Genomic DNA, 14484 nt, shown 5'->3' on the forward strand with positions numbered 1-14484 from the left:
TTTTCTTCTCCTTCATTTTCTTCTTCTTTTCTTCTTTTTTCCCCCTATCCTCTTCTTCTTTCTCGTGGCTGCTGTTACTATTACTTTCCCCCACTGTCATTTCTGGAAATCCTGATTCAACTTGTTGTCATTGCGTGGCACAATTTTCCTCTCTGTAGTTCCAGAGACACACCTCTCATCCTTGGAATCGCAAAACTACTAAGACTCGTACACACAAATCTCATTAGAGGGGGGGCTTTCGAGATTTTAAAATGCTATTTATTGATGTTTTCTTAGGCTGGCCTTTGACTGTAATAAAGATTCGCAATCTGAATTCTCCCTATATGTACACTACATGTACACTCCCTATATGTACACTGAGAGCATATGCACCAAGACAAATTCCTTGTGTGTCCAATCACACTTGGCCAATAAAAAAAAAAATTCTATTCTATTTTATATTAGCCTGCTCATTTGATTGGCTAAGATAGGCAAGGGAGGAGGCCTTCAGACAGAGTATAAGTAGTCCTCAAATTATGATGGACTAACCTTGGGTTTAGTTACAACCCAGATTTGGCGTTCTGATGGTCAGCCCAGTAGCCATGTGACTGAATTTCAGGCACCCACCAACATGGCTGCATTTATGGCTGTTTGCAGTATATCCTATGGTCACATGACTACATCTTATGCCAGTTTCCCCAAAAAACTGGGTCTTTCTTCTGGTTTTCAGCAAATCTGTGCCCTTAGTGAAATATTGGTTCACTTAATGACTGCAGTGTTCGCTTAACAACAACCACAAAAATCATAAAATCCTGTCAGTCATGTGACCAACCTGTTTTATCAAGACATCTCAAGACTTACAACTGGTGATGGGCAAGGTCTAGTATGGCCATAAGTCAGGGAGTACCTGTATTAAAGGATCTCTGGTAGCATTGCCGTTAATACAGGTAGTGAATTACGACAACTGAGCTCAAAATTTCCATTGCTAAGTGAGACATAAGTAAGTTTTGCCCCATTTTATTACCTTTCTTGCCACACTTGTTAAGTGAATCGCTGCAGATGTTAATTTAGTAACACAGTTGTTAAGTGAATATGGCTTCCCCATTGACTTTGATTGTCAGAAGGTCGCAAAAGGTGATGCTATGACTCTGGGACACTGCGACCGTCATAAATACGAGTCAGTTGCCAAGCTGACTCTGAATTTTAATCACGTGACCATGGGGATGCTGCAACGGTCATAAGTGTGAAAAATAGTCGTAAGTCCTTTTTTCAATGCCATTGTGACTTTGAATGGTCACTAAACAAACTGTTGTAAGTCGAGGACTATCTGTAATGAATGTCCCCCCCCCCAAGCATTTTTCTTAGGAAGCATTTCCACGAATAAAAAACATCTGTTCTTACCACACAGAAAACCATTAGCCTAGTCACCAGCTTCCCTCTTTTCCCCCTATGATCTATTGGCATGCTTAGAAGCAAACAATAAAGAAAGTAGGCCCTAAATGCATAAATCTTGCTAAGTTTACCAAGCTTAAGTATGAATAATTGTGGACAGGCAGGAATGAACAATTGCATAAAATGATGGTCTTGCATATAACAAGGAGGATGCAAACATTTCCTGCCCAAATTCCTTCTTAGGTCGCTGTTCCAGTTTTTAACAGAATAACAGGATAGAATTGGAAGGGACTTTGAAGGTCTCCTAGTCCAACCTCCTATATCATTTCAGACAAATGGCTGTCCAATCTCTTCTTAACACCTTCAAGTGATGGAGCACGTACAACTTCTGGAGGCAAGTCATTCCGCTGATTAATTGTTCTCACTGTCAGGAAATCTCTCCTTAGTTCTTGATTGGTTGATTTGTTTCCATTCATTGCATGTTGTCCTGCCTTCAGGTGTTTTGGAGAATAGGCTGACACCCCCCCTCCTCTTTTTGGCAGCCCCTTTGATATTGGAACATTGCTATCATGTTATCCCTAGTCCTTCTTTTTATTAAACTAGACGTACCCAGTTCCTGCAACCGTTCTTCATATGTTTTAGCCTCCAGTCCAGAGGTGGGTTTCAGCAGGTTCTGACCAATTCTGGAAAACCGGTAGCAGAAATTTTGAGTAGTTCGGAGAACTGGTAGTAAAAATTCTGACTGGCCCAGCTCCCATTTATTCTCTGCCTCCCAAGTCCCAGCTGATCAGGAGGAAATGGGGATTTTGCAGTAACTTTCCCCTGGATTGGGGAGGGAATGGAGATTTTACAGTATTCTTCCCCTGGAGTGGGGCGGGAATGGAGATTTTACAATATCCTTCCCTTGCCATGCCCACCAAGCCACGCCACACCCACCAAGCACACAAAACCAGTAGTAAAATTTTTTGAATCCCACCACTGCCTCTGATGAATGGTTGAGAGAGTAGATATGTCCAGTTTATCAAAGAGAAGGATAGGGGGGACATGATAGCTGTCTTCCACTACTTGTGGGGCTGTTACAGAGAAGAGAGGATTGTTCTCCAAAACACCACAGGGCAGGGCAGGAAGCAATGGGTGGAAGCTCATCAAAGAGAGATCTGACCTAGAAATAAGGAGAAAATTTCTGTCAGTGAAAGCAACTAATCAATGGAATAACTTGCTTCTCAGAATTGTGAGTGCTCCATCACTAGAGGTTTTCAAAAATAGACTGAACAACCATTTGACTAGGATGGTGTAAAGCTCCCGCCTTGAGCAGGAGGTTTGGACTAGAAGACATCCAAGATCCCTTCCAGCCCTGTCTTGTCTACTTCAAAGCAATAGAAACATATAAAGAACAGTTGGTGGAACTGAATATGTCTCGTTCGATGAAAAGAAGAACTAGGGGGCAGTGGTGGGATTCAGCTGGTTCTGTCTGGTTCGCCCAAACCGGTAGCGGTGACAGCGAGAGGCTCTGCCCACCCGCCCGGATGTAATGTGCAACTACTGCACATGTGCAGATGGCCGTGCACATGCGCAGAGGTGGCGCCTGCACTCACATTTGCGAACCAGTAGGGAAGGTAAGTGACTCCCATCTCTGACCAGGGATGACATGATAGCAGTGTTCCACTATCTCAGGGGCTGCCACAAAGAAGAGGGAGTCAAGCTATTCTCCAAAGCTCCTGAGGGCAGGACAAGAAGCAATGGGTGGAAACAAATCAAGGAGAGAAGCGACCAGAGTGGATAAAAAATCAATGATTTTTTAAAAATAATAATAAAAAAATCATTTTTTAAAATTTAAATCGGATTTTACTTTTATTTTTATTAAATTTATTTTAATAAAGTGCTTTTGGAGTAAAAACCTATCTAAAGATAGTTTTCTATTTAAGACACATTAATAATTTAGTTTATTCAGCATGAAATGGAGCTTAGTTATATAGCATGAGGCTCTATATTCTGCAATATTAGGACTGTTGGTGAGTCAACAGCAGGTCAGATATTGACAGTTGCTCTTTAAAAATTATGCTTTAAATAGAGTTGATTTAAATCAAGCCTTTTTACTAGTGATTGACTTGAAATAAACCAAATCCATCCTGGAAGCAACCCAGAACTACGAAGAAATTTCCTGACAGAACAATTAATCAGTGGAACAACTTGCCTCTAGAAGTTGTAAATGCTCCAACACTAGAAGTTTTAAAGTAGAAATTGGATAACAATTTGTCTGAAATGGTATAATGGGGTTGGACTAGAAGACCACTAAGGTCCCTTCCAAGTCCAGGGATGGTATTCACTTATTTTCCCTAACGGTTTACAAATGTGAGCATGCGCGCGTTCATGCATGCGCCCGGCCTTTTGCACATGCGCTTTGCTGCCATGCATGCCTTCCATGCATACGCCTGCCCTCAAAAATGTGCCTACATAAGATGGCATAGAGTCGGGGCAGGTGGGCAGCCACCCGCTACTTCTGCTACCAGTTCAGCCGAACTGGTCTGAACCGGCTGAATAGCACCTGTGCTTCCAACTCTGTTATTCTAACATGGAATGTCACAGAAACATTAATCAAAGATGCTCCTTGTTACTGACAACAGTTATTCAAAGAGACTTGCTGTCATCACTATGATTCTATGTTCCATATCAGGGGTCTCCAAGCTGCAACATTAAGACTTCTGGACTTCAGTTCCCAGAATCGCCTTCGACAAGACCTAAACTTAACTCACAGAATCATCTATTGTAATGTCCTTCCTGTTAAAGACTACTTCAGCTTTAATTGCAATAATACTAGAGCAACTAATAGATTTAAACTTAATGTCAACCGCTTTAATCTAGATTGCAGAAAATATGACTTCTGTAACAGAATCATCAGTGCTTGGAATACTTTACCTGACTCTGTGGTCTCTTCCCATAATCCTAAAAGTTTTATCCAAAAACTTTCTACTATTGACCTCACCCCATTCCTAAGAGGACCATAAGGGGCGTGCATAAGCGCACTAACGTGCCTACCGTTCCTGTCCTATTGTTTTTCTTTTCTTCTTCCTATATATATGCTTATACCTCCTTATATTTACCCATATATGTGTTTATTTACTATATAATCTTTTTGTATGATACCTACATATATTGTTGTGACAAAATAAAATAAATAAATAAATAAATTAAGGGGCGTGCATAAGAGCACTAGCGTGCCTACCGTTCCTCTCCTAATGTTCCCTTTGGTTGTATTCAATTTGTGTGGTTATTTCATACTTACATATATTGCTGTGTTTGACAAAATAAAATAAATAAAATAAATAAAATAAAAAATAAATTCCTCATCCAGCATGAGGAATGGCTGACTGAGGAATTCTGGGAATTGAAATCCACAAGTTTAAAAGTTGCCAAGTTTGGAGAGCCCTGTTCTATGTTCATTCACCATCCTGCTGATGGAACAGAAGTTCTGGTATGTGAGGAAACCCTGTTGGTTGGCCAAGCTGACCACTCTCCTCCAGATAGTGGGTATGATTCTTCACAATCATTTGGACTTGGACTGCAAGGAAAATCAAAGACTGGATCCTGTAGGCATCTGTTCACGTCATGCTGACTGTATACACGTATTCCTTGATGCACAACATTTGTTTAGTGACCATTCAAAGTTACAATGGCACTGAAAAAAATGACTTATGATCAAAATTCAGGTGCTTGGCAACAGGCAAGTATTTGCAACGGTTAAGGTTAGGGTTAGGGTTTCTGACAAGCAAAACCAATGGGAGAAGCTGGATTCACTTTATGACTGCTGGAATCAGTCATTTGCTGAACAGTTGTGGCAAAAATGGTCGTAAAACCAGATGCTTAACAACTGCCTTGCTTAGCAACGGTAATTCTGGTCCCAAATGTGATCGTAAGTCAAGGACTACGTTTTGTGGGAAAACGAATGCTTGGGAATTCTAGGTGTTTTTAAAAAATGACCCAGGTGAAATGAGAATTGTGAAGAAGCAAAGCCCAGGATAGACATGATCTTTTGTCTAAACAAAAAAATATGGTTGCGTCTCCTTTCTCCATGCAGAAATTATGCTTCAGTTTCTCCCTGACCAATCCCCAGAGGCAGACCACATTTTTCCTTGCTCTCCTGCCTTATTTCTTTGATGCTATGCTGACTTTATTGAGTTGGGGGCTGGGGGAAGAGAGACGTCTGCAGACATGATAAAGATAAACCTTCCAGGACTTTTGCTTAGAGCACCATCCCCCGTAAATTTCTCTTCTGTCTATTTGCAGGCTGAAGGAACAAGCAGCCTCAATTGTTCAGAGTTGAATGTAGGCTGATGTTTCTGAACCATATTTGTTTAGTTGTCAAATAATATAACAGAATAACAGAGCTGGAAGGGACCTAATCCAACCCTGTCCTCAAGCAGGAGGACCCTATACCATTTCAGACAAATGGGTGTCCAATTTCTTCTTAAAAATTTCCAGTGTTGGAGCATTTACAACTTCTGCAGGCCAGTTGTTCCACTGATTAATTGTTCTAACTGTCAGGAAATTTCTCCTAGTTCTAGGTTGGATCTCTGCTTAATTAGTTTTCATCCATTGCTTCTTTTACTGGCTTCAGGTGCTTTGGAGAATAGCTTGATTCCATCTTCTTTGTGGCGGACCCTTTGTGACTTAATATAAGGTAGGGCTAACTCATCTGGACTGCCAAGCTGCAAAGCAGTGTTTCTCAATCTTGGCGACTTTAAGATAGATGGACTTCAACTCTCAGAATCCTCAGCCGATAGGATCTAGAATCCTTCAGGACTGTGATAAGTTATTTTATATTTCACAATATAATGGTGATGCAGTGGTTAGAGTGCAGGACTGCAGGCTACTTCTGCTGACTGCCATCTGCCTGCAATTTGACAATTCGAATCTCACCAGGCTCAAGGTTGACTCAGCCTTCCATCCTTCCAAGGTCGGTAAAATGAGTTTGTTGGGAGCAATATGCTGACTCTGTAAATCTCTTAGAGCAGCGGTTCTCAACCTGTGGGTCGGGACCCCGTTGGGGATCGAATGACGATTTGCCAGGGGTCACCTAAGACTATCGGAAATATGGGAAGTATACTTGCGAGTCGAAGAATCGCGCTCCAATGGTTGACTCCACAAGCCAGCTGCAGGCTCTTCAGATCGCTAGCCGAATTTGGCTTCAAGCACGATGAATTAAAAAAAGAGAGAAATCTTTGCTCTGATGTCCCACTCTCAAGCCAGCTGCAATCACTCCCAATTGCTAGCCTAATCTGGCTTCAGGCGCTATAAACTTAATAGGGGAGGAGTCTCCGCTTTAATGCCTCTGTCCTCAAGGCAATCACAAGCAGTTCAGATCGCTAGCCAATACGGCTTCAGGCGCGATAAATTCAAAATGAAAATAATTTTACGGTTGGGGTCGCCACATCGTGGTGAATTGTATTAAAGGGGTCGCCACATCATGGTGAATTGTATTAAAGGGGTCGCAGCACTATAAAGGTTGAGAACCATTGTCTTAGAGTGGGCTGTAAAGCACTGTAAAGCGGTATATAAGTCTAAGTGCTATTCAGCGGTGGATTCAACATATTCTTACCACCACTTTGCCATGCTCACGTGCGTCTTCCGCTCATGCGCCCAGCCTTCCGCATGGCTAAATAGGATGGCATTACGTACAGGTGGGTGGATGGGTGGCCCATAGTTGCTGCTGCCAGTTCGCCCGAACCGGTACGAACCGGCTGCATACCACCTCTGGTGCTAATGCTACAATATGTTATCTTGCAGACCCTGCGTGACAGACACAATTTAATAAGGAAATTATGCTCCAGATGCCCCTGGAGATTTTAGGGGGCTGGACCCTTTCTCAGTCACAGCCCCTCCCTCTAAAAGACTTGCCCCACCCATGGTGCCTGGAGAATTCTGGCAATTGAAGTCCACACATTTTAAAGTTGCTGAGATTGTGAAATATTACTCTGGACTACCCTGATTTTTTTTAAAAATTTTTTTTTTCAAAGGATGTATAAGAGATATGTGGAAAAACGCAGCATTAGCCTTCCACAATGATTTCATAGGCATTCTTAGAATGTACAAATAGTTGATAACTGCTGCGGCCCAATTGCCAGTAAAAAGTACAAAAGAGGAAAATCTCGTGTAGCTAGAACGGAAATCCTTGTTTATCTTGGAGTTTTGACTTCTGAGGAATGTTTTATGAATGGTGCAGCCACATGGCAGCCTTGCTGCAAATGACTAATCTAGCAATGGCAGCCATTTTGATCCCTCCTAATTTTATCATGGGGTAAAAGTAGAAAAAGAAGCAAGGAGGAAAAAACAGAAGGCTGTAGAGAGAAACAAACAAACAAACAAACAAAGTAACGTCCGAACTTTTTCGACTCAGAAGACTCCAAAAGAAAGAATTGCCGTAATCTTTTGCATTACATTTCTCAGCCTTCGTAACAACAAAATCATTGTAATCATCAATTCCTAAAATCAATGTTTGTTTTTTTTCAATGTCAAGGAAAAAATCCGGAAAGTAGGAAAATAACTATATAAATTCTGCTCTTTAATTAAAACCATGAATTTTGTCTTCTCCTCCAATTCCATCTGCAATGGCAGCCGTTTTGTGATTGCCATGGCAGCCATTTTGTGATTGCCATGGCAGCCATTTTGTGATTGGGCAAGTCCTGCAATGGCAGCCATTTTGTGATTGCCATGGCAGCCATTTTGTGATTGGTCAAGTCCTGCAATGGCAGCCATTTTGTGATTGCAATGGCAGCCATTTTGTGATTGGGCAAGTCCTTCAATGGCAGCTATGTTGTAAATGACCATTCCTGCAATGGCAGCCTGTTTGCGAATGACCAACCCAGCAAATGTATGCCATTGTGTGAATCAGCAAGTCCTCCAGTGGCAGCCAGTGAACCCAATACCAAAGCTTAAAATAATAAATGTGTCCTCTGGTCCAAAAAGTTTGGCTTGTCTCCAGTTAATGGATGTCCATTAACACATTTGGGGAGGAATAAATGGCTAAGTTGCAGAGGTGGACCAAACGTACCTCTTCTACCAAAAACATCTTTCCTTGCAATAATATGCCCCTCTGAAAAGGCATATTCAGCAGGGCTGAAAGAATTTATTCTTCTCTCTAATGGAAACTTTATGAAATACCTGTTAGTTCTGCCAAAATTACAACTTTCCAAGTACAAACTACTAGAGGCATCTTTTGCAGCCGGAACAAATCAGCGATAAATTGCAGCATAAACACCTTTGAAAGTGGAAGAGTAATTTAGATGTTTGGGCGGATGGAAGCAAAATCAGCGATTTGCTTAAAGAATTAATTGGCGGTTAGAAATGTTTCTCTCTATAATATTTAATTAACTTCAGGAATTCCCAACCCATAAAGATTACCTAGCAATTGCGGGTAAATTCAGGAGCTACTGACGAAACCAAATGGAACCTCCACTGCTCCAAAGCAGTCTATCGCAAAATACATGTAGTTCTTGATTTATGATCACAATTGATCCCAAAATTACTGTTGCTAAGTGAGTCAGTTGTTGAGTGAGTTTGGTCCAGTGCTGAAATCCAATTTTTTTTACTACTGGACATGGCTTGGTGGGTGTGGTGTGGCTTGGTGGGCATGGCAGGGGAAGGATACTGCAAAATCTCCATTCCTACCCCACTCCAGGGGAAGGATAGTGCAAAATCCCCATTCCCTCCCCACTCCTGGAGGAAGGATATTGCAAAATCTCCATTCCCACCCTACTCTGGGGCCAGCCAGAAGTGGTATTTGCCAGTTCTCTGAACTACTCAAAATTTCTGCTACTGGTTCTCCAGAACCTGTCAGAACCTGCTGGATTTCACCCCTGGTTTGGTCCCATTTTACAACCTTTCTTGCCACAATTGTTAAGTGAATCACTGCACCTGTTAAGTTAGCAACATGTTAAGTTAGCAAACAAGTTAAGTTAAGTTAAGTTAAGTTAAGTTAAGTTAAGTTAAGTTAGCAAAAAACCAAACATTTTGTTTGTCAGAAGGTCGCAAAAGGTGATCATATGACCCTGGGCCACTGCAACAGTCATAAATGTGAATCAGTGGTCAGATGTCTGGATTTTGATCACGTGATCATGAGGATGCTGTTGTATGAAGAACAGTCATAAGTGTCTTTTTTCAATGCTTTTGTAACTTTGAATGGTCACTAAATGACTGGTTGTAAGTTGAGGACTACCTGTAACAAGGCAAAGAGAAAAGGCTGTTTTCACACAGTGCTTTGGATGTTTCTGACTTCCCAGCTGGGGCCAAAAGATCAGATGAACCTTTGTTGCAATCCAGACTGGTTTTTCTTTGGGGTTGAAAAGACTGGCGTGCAAATCCCCTAATCCCTGCATCAGAAGTTTTCATTGTGTAGACTATAAAAGGAGAGAATCGCTTTGAATTCTTGAGGTCTTGCGTAGGTTTGGGTTTTGTGATGCTTTCGGCGTGTAACTTGGGACATCACCAGAACCAGAGCCATCAGAGGTTTGGGAAGTTCATCTCGAATCGTGAATCAAAACAAAAACAATGTTTTCCAAATCCATGTCTTTACAGGAACATCCAGTGAGAATAAACCTGATAACCCCTATTTCAGTATGTCTCTCCTCCATCCTGATGTAACACAAACAAGCCAGGATGGGAGAAATTATTACTTTTCGTTCACCTATTAGAAGCAAAAGGAAAAGGGAAAGCTTTCCAGAAAATTTAAAAACGTGGCTTTCTTCAAGAAAAACCTTTGGGACTGATTTTGGAGAAGAATTTAGGTTTTTTTTAATAGTATACTGGTATACTATTTATGTATATTGTTCAGGGCTATCTGCAGACTTTCCTTTCCTTTCCTTTCCTTTCCTTTCCTTTCCTTTCCTTTCCTTTCCTTTCCTTTCCTTTCCTTTCCTTTCCTTTCCTTTTCCTCCCTCCCTCCCTCCCTTCCTCCCTCCCTCCCTCCCTTCCTTCCTTCCTTCCTTCCTTCCTTCCTCATTTGGAATAGGCAACTTTCTCAAAGTCAGGATCAATTTTTAAACTTTTCAACAATTCCTAGTTTTCACCCAATTTCTAGAGGATCGCTTGCCGCTTACAATCTACCATCAGGAACCTGCCTCATCGCTTTTTCATCCCCAGATACATCTTGTTCTCAGCATATGTAGTCCTCGACTTATGACCACAATTGAGCTGAAAATTTATGTTGCTGCAATTGTTGTAAGTGTGAAAAACAGTCATAAATCAACTTTTCAGCACCATTGTAACTTTGGTCACTAAATAAATAGTTGTATGTTAAGGACTTACCTATATAGATTCAAACTTAAAGTGAACCTCGTTGCTCCCACATAACACCTATCCTGCGCGGTCTGCACTGGCTGCCGGTAGCCTTCTGGGTGCAATTCAAGATGCTGGTTATCACCTTTAAAGCGCTCCATGGCTTAGGACTGGGATATTTACGAGACCGCCTTCTGCCACCGATAGCCTCCCAACGACCTGTGCGCTCCCACAGGGTGGGCCTTCTCAGGGTGCCGTCGACCAAACAATGTCGGTTGGCGGCCCCCAGGGGGAGAGCCTTCTCTGTGGTGGCACCGGCCCTTTGGAATGAGCTGCCTCCGGGGTTGCGCCAACTCCCCGACCTCCGGACCTTCAAACGTGAACTTAAGACTCTGTTATTCCATCGTGCGGGACTGGCCTAAGCGTAATTTTAAATTGTAATTTTAATGGGTTTTACGTCGGTCTATGACCGTTTTAGTTCGATTCGGCCTTTTAAATATTTGTTTTTAATTCTGTTTTTAAACCTGCTGTTTGTATTTGTATTTTAAATATGGCTGTAAACCGCCCTGAGTCCTTCGGGAGAAGGGCGGTATAGAAATTAAATTATAAATAAATAAATAAATAAATAACCCGCTCCAATCTTGATTGTAGAAAATATGACTTCAATAACAGAGTTGTTAATGCCTGGAATGCACTATCTGATTCCGTGGTCTCATCCCAAAATCCCCTAAGACTGTCTACTGTTGACCTCACCCCATTCCTAAGAGGTCTGTATGGGCCGTGCATAAGAGCACCAGCGTGCCTACCGTTCCTGTCCTAATGTTCCCTTTGGTTGTATTCATTTTGTGTGGTTATTTCATGCTTATGCTTATATATATTGTTGTTTTTGACAAAATAAATAAATAAAATAAATAAATAATAAAAATAAATAAAATATTAGGAATTCTGTCACCTTGCAGTAATTAACATTTTTCAATTCTGCACCAGACAGTGTGTATGCCAAGCAACTGCCCAAACAAAATCACTATTTTGATTTTTTGTGTTTACCCTTCCCTGCTGATGTTCTGAGCATGAATCAACAATGCCAGGATCAACGCATCAGATATGTACTATAAGTACTTCAGGAAGAATCTCTGTCCCATTTTGTCCTACGGTCCGACCTAAGCTTAGTACACAAAATTGTCTGCTAAAATGTCCTACCTGTCAATGACTACTTCAGCTTCAACCACAATAATACACGGGCAAACAATAAATACAAACTCAAGGTAAACAGCTCCAAACTCAATTGCAAAAAATACGACTTCAGCAACAGAATAGTCAATGCCTGGAACTCATTACCTGACTCTGTTGTTACATCCTCAAATCCCCAAAACATTAACCTTAAACTGTCTACCATGGACCTCACCCCATTCCTAAGAGGTCCATAAAGGGGATCTGCATAAGCGCACCAACTTGCCTACCGTCCCTGTCCATCTATCCCCATTTATTTGTACTCATTTATTATGTATATATTTATACCTATTTGTTTTCGTAGTTTTCATGGGTATAGGTATGTAGATCTTGGCATATTCGGGTCTTTTCCCGTGTAAGGTTGAGAGTATCTTGGTGATGTTTTGACGAGGTCTCACTCATCATCTTCAGGCTGGTGCTTTTGGCTTCGTGCTTGTGCGAGCAAAGAGTGGTCGGAGCTGCCGTCTCTCTATAAATACTGGTAGGGAGGTGGGGAGTATAGCTTTGCTCGCACAAGCACGAAGCCGAAAGCACCAGCCTGAAGATGATGAGTGAGACCTCATTGAAATGTTGCCAAGATACTCTCAACCTTACATGGGAAAAGACCCAAATATGCCAAGACCTTATACCTGTTTCTACTTATATGTTTATATGTTACGTTCATACTTATGCTTCTTTTCTCGTGCTATTTCTTGACTAAATAAATAAATAAATAAATAAATTCTGCCTTCCTTAAACCGTGGCAACCTTTGGCTAACTAAACTGCCTTTCATGGCACACCAGTGGCAGAATTTAAATTGCAGAAATTTGGAAACTTCTCATCTTCTCCCTGTAAGATTATGACAAGTGGGTCAATCAGTTCTCTTTTTCCCTGTTACTAGAAAAATCAGAGACTCCTGGAAGTGGGATTTTCAAGAATTGGTGAAATGACACTTTGAATCAGAAAAAAGCAGTTTACACAAACAAGAAAACTGCCTGAACAGAATGTCCACATAATCATAAAGAGCACATTGGCTAACACATTTGTCTTGCACCATCTTAGAATTACATCTGCAAATGCCTAAGGGTGTCAGGGTCTCTTCAGCTTCCAACTGCAGTAAAAATTTAAAGAGAGAGACTAGACATCAAGGAGACTTTATTTCTTTTTTTAAAAAAAATCTTAAATAAATGCTGGATTGTTTTTATGCCTTCTAATCATGGCCCACTTTCTTTTTTTGGTAACTTGTCAGAAAATAAAACATCAGCAAAACGGCATGCAATGAGGATTTTGGTGGAAAATATCCTTCTCTTTCCTCCTCCTCTTCTCCTCCTCCTTTTGTAAATATTTTAAAACTTCTTCCTGGCTCCAAGATTTACAAATTAGTTCCCAAAAAACACTCCAGATACTTATCCGAAAGATAATCATTTGATTCATGTGGGAAGAATAGGGTTGTTGTTTTTTTGACAAAAACTGTATATATTACTGAGGCCAAAACTAAACACGCGTATGGATGAATCACATTTTTATCTGGGATAATACAACTACTAGTCCTCAATTTATGACCACAACTGAGCCCAAAATTTCCACTGCTAAGCAAGACAGTTTTTAAGTGAGTTTTGGTCTATTTTACAACCTTTCTTGCCAACAACTGTGGCAAGTGAATCACTGCAGAAATTACCATAAGTTAGTAACACAGTTATTAGCACATTAGTAACACAGTAACAAGGTAGAAAAATGTGGGTTAGACAGCACCACCACCAGATGGATTCATAACTGGCTGACCAACCGCACTCAACGTGTAGTCCTCAACGGAACTACATCCACATGGAGGGAAGTATGCAGTGGAGTACCCCAAGGCTCTGTTTTAGGCCCAGTACTCTTCAACATCTTCGTCAATGACTTGGACGAGGGGATAGATGGAGAACTCATCAAATTTGCAGATGACACCAAGCTGGCAGGAATAGCCAACACTCCAGAAGATAGGCTCAAGATACAGAAAGATCTTGACAGACTTGAACATTGGGAGCTATCTAACAAAATGAAATTCAACAGCGAAAAAAGTAAGGTTCTACATTTAGGCCAAAAAAACAAGATGCACCGGTACCGTATATGTGGTACCTTGCTCAATAGTAGTACCTGTGAGAGGGATCTTGGAGTCCTAGTGGATAACCATTTAGATATGAGCTAGCAGTGTGCAGCAGCTGTGAAAAAAGCCAACACAGTTCTGGGCTGCATAAACAGAGGGATAGAATCAAGATCACGTGAAGTGTTAGTATCACTTTATAATGCCTTGGTAAGGCCACACTTGGAATATTGCATCCAGTTTTGGTCGCCACGATGTAAAAAAGATGTTGAGACTCTAGAAAGAGTGCAGAGAAGAGCAACAAAGATGATTAGGGGACTGGAGGCTAAAACATATGAAGAACGGTTGCAGGAACTGGGTATGTCTAGTTTAATAAAAAGAAGGACTAGGGGAGACATGATAGCTGTGTTCCAATATCTCAGGGGTTGCCACAAAGAAGAGGGAGTCAAACTATTCTCCAAAGCACCTGAGGGTAGAACAAGAACCAATGGGTGGAAACTGATCAAAGAAAGAAGCAACTTAGAACTAAGGAGAAATTTCCTGACAGTTA

This window comes from Ahaetulla prasina, chromosome 1, assembly GCF_028640845.1.
Source record: "Ahaetulla prasina isolate Xishuangbanna chromosome 1, ASM2864084v1, whole genome shotgun sequence".
NCBI lineage: Eukaryota > Metazoa > Chordata > Lepidosauria > Squamata > Colubridae > Ahaetulla > Ahaetulla prasina.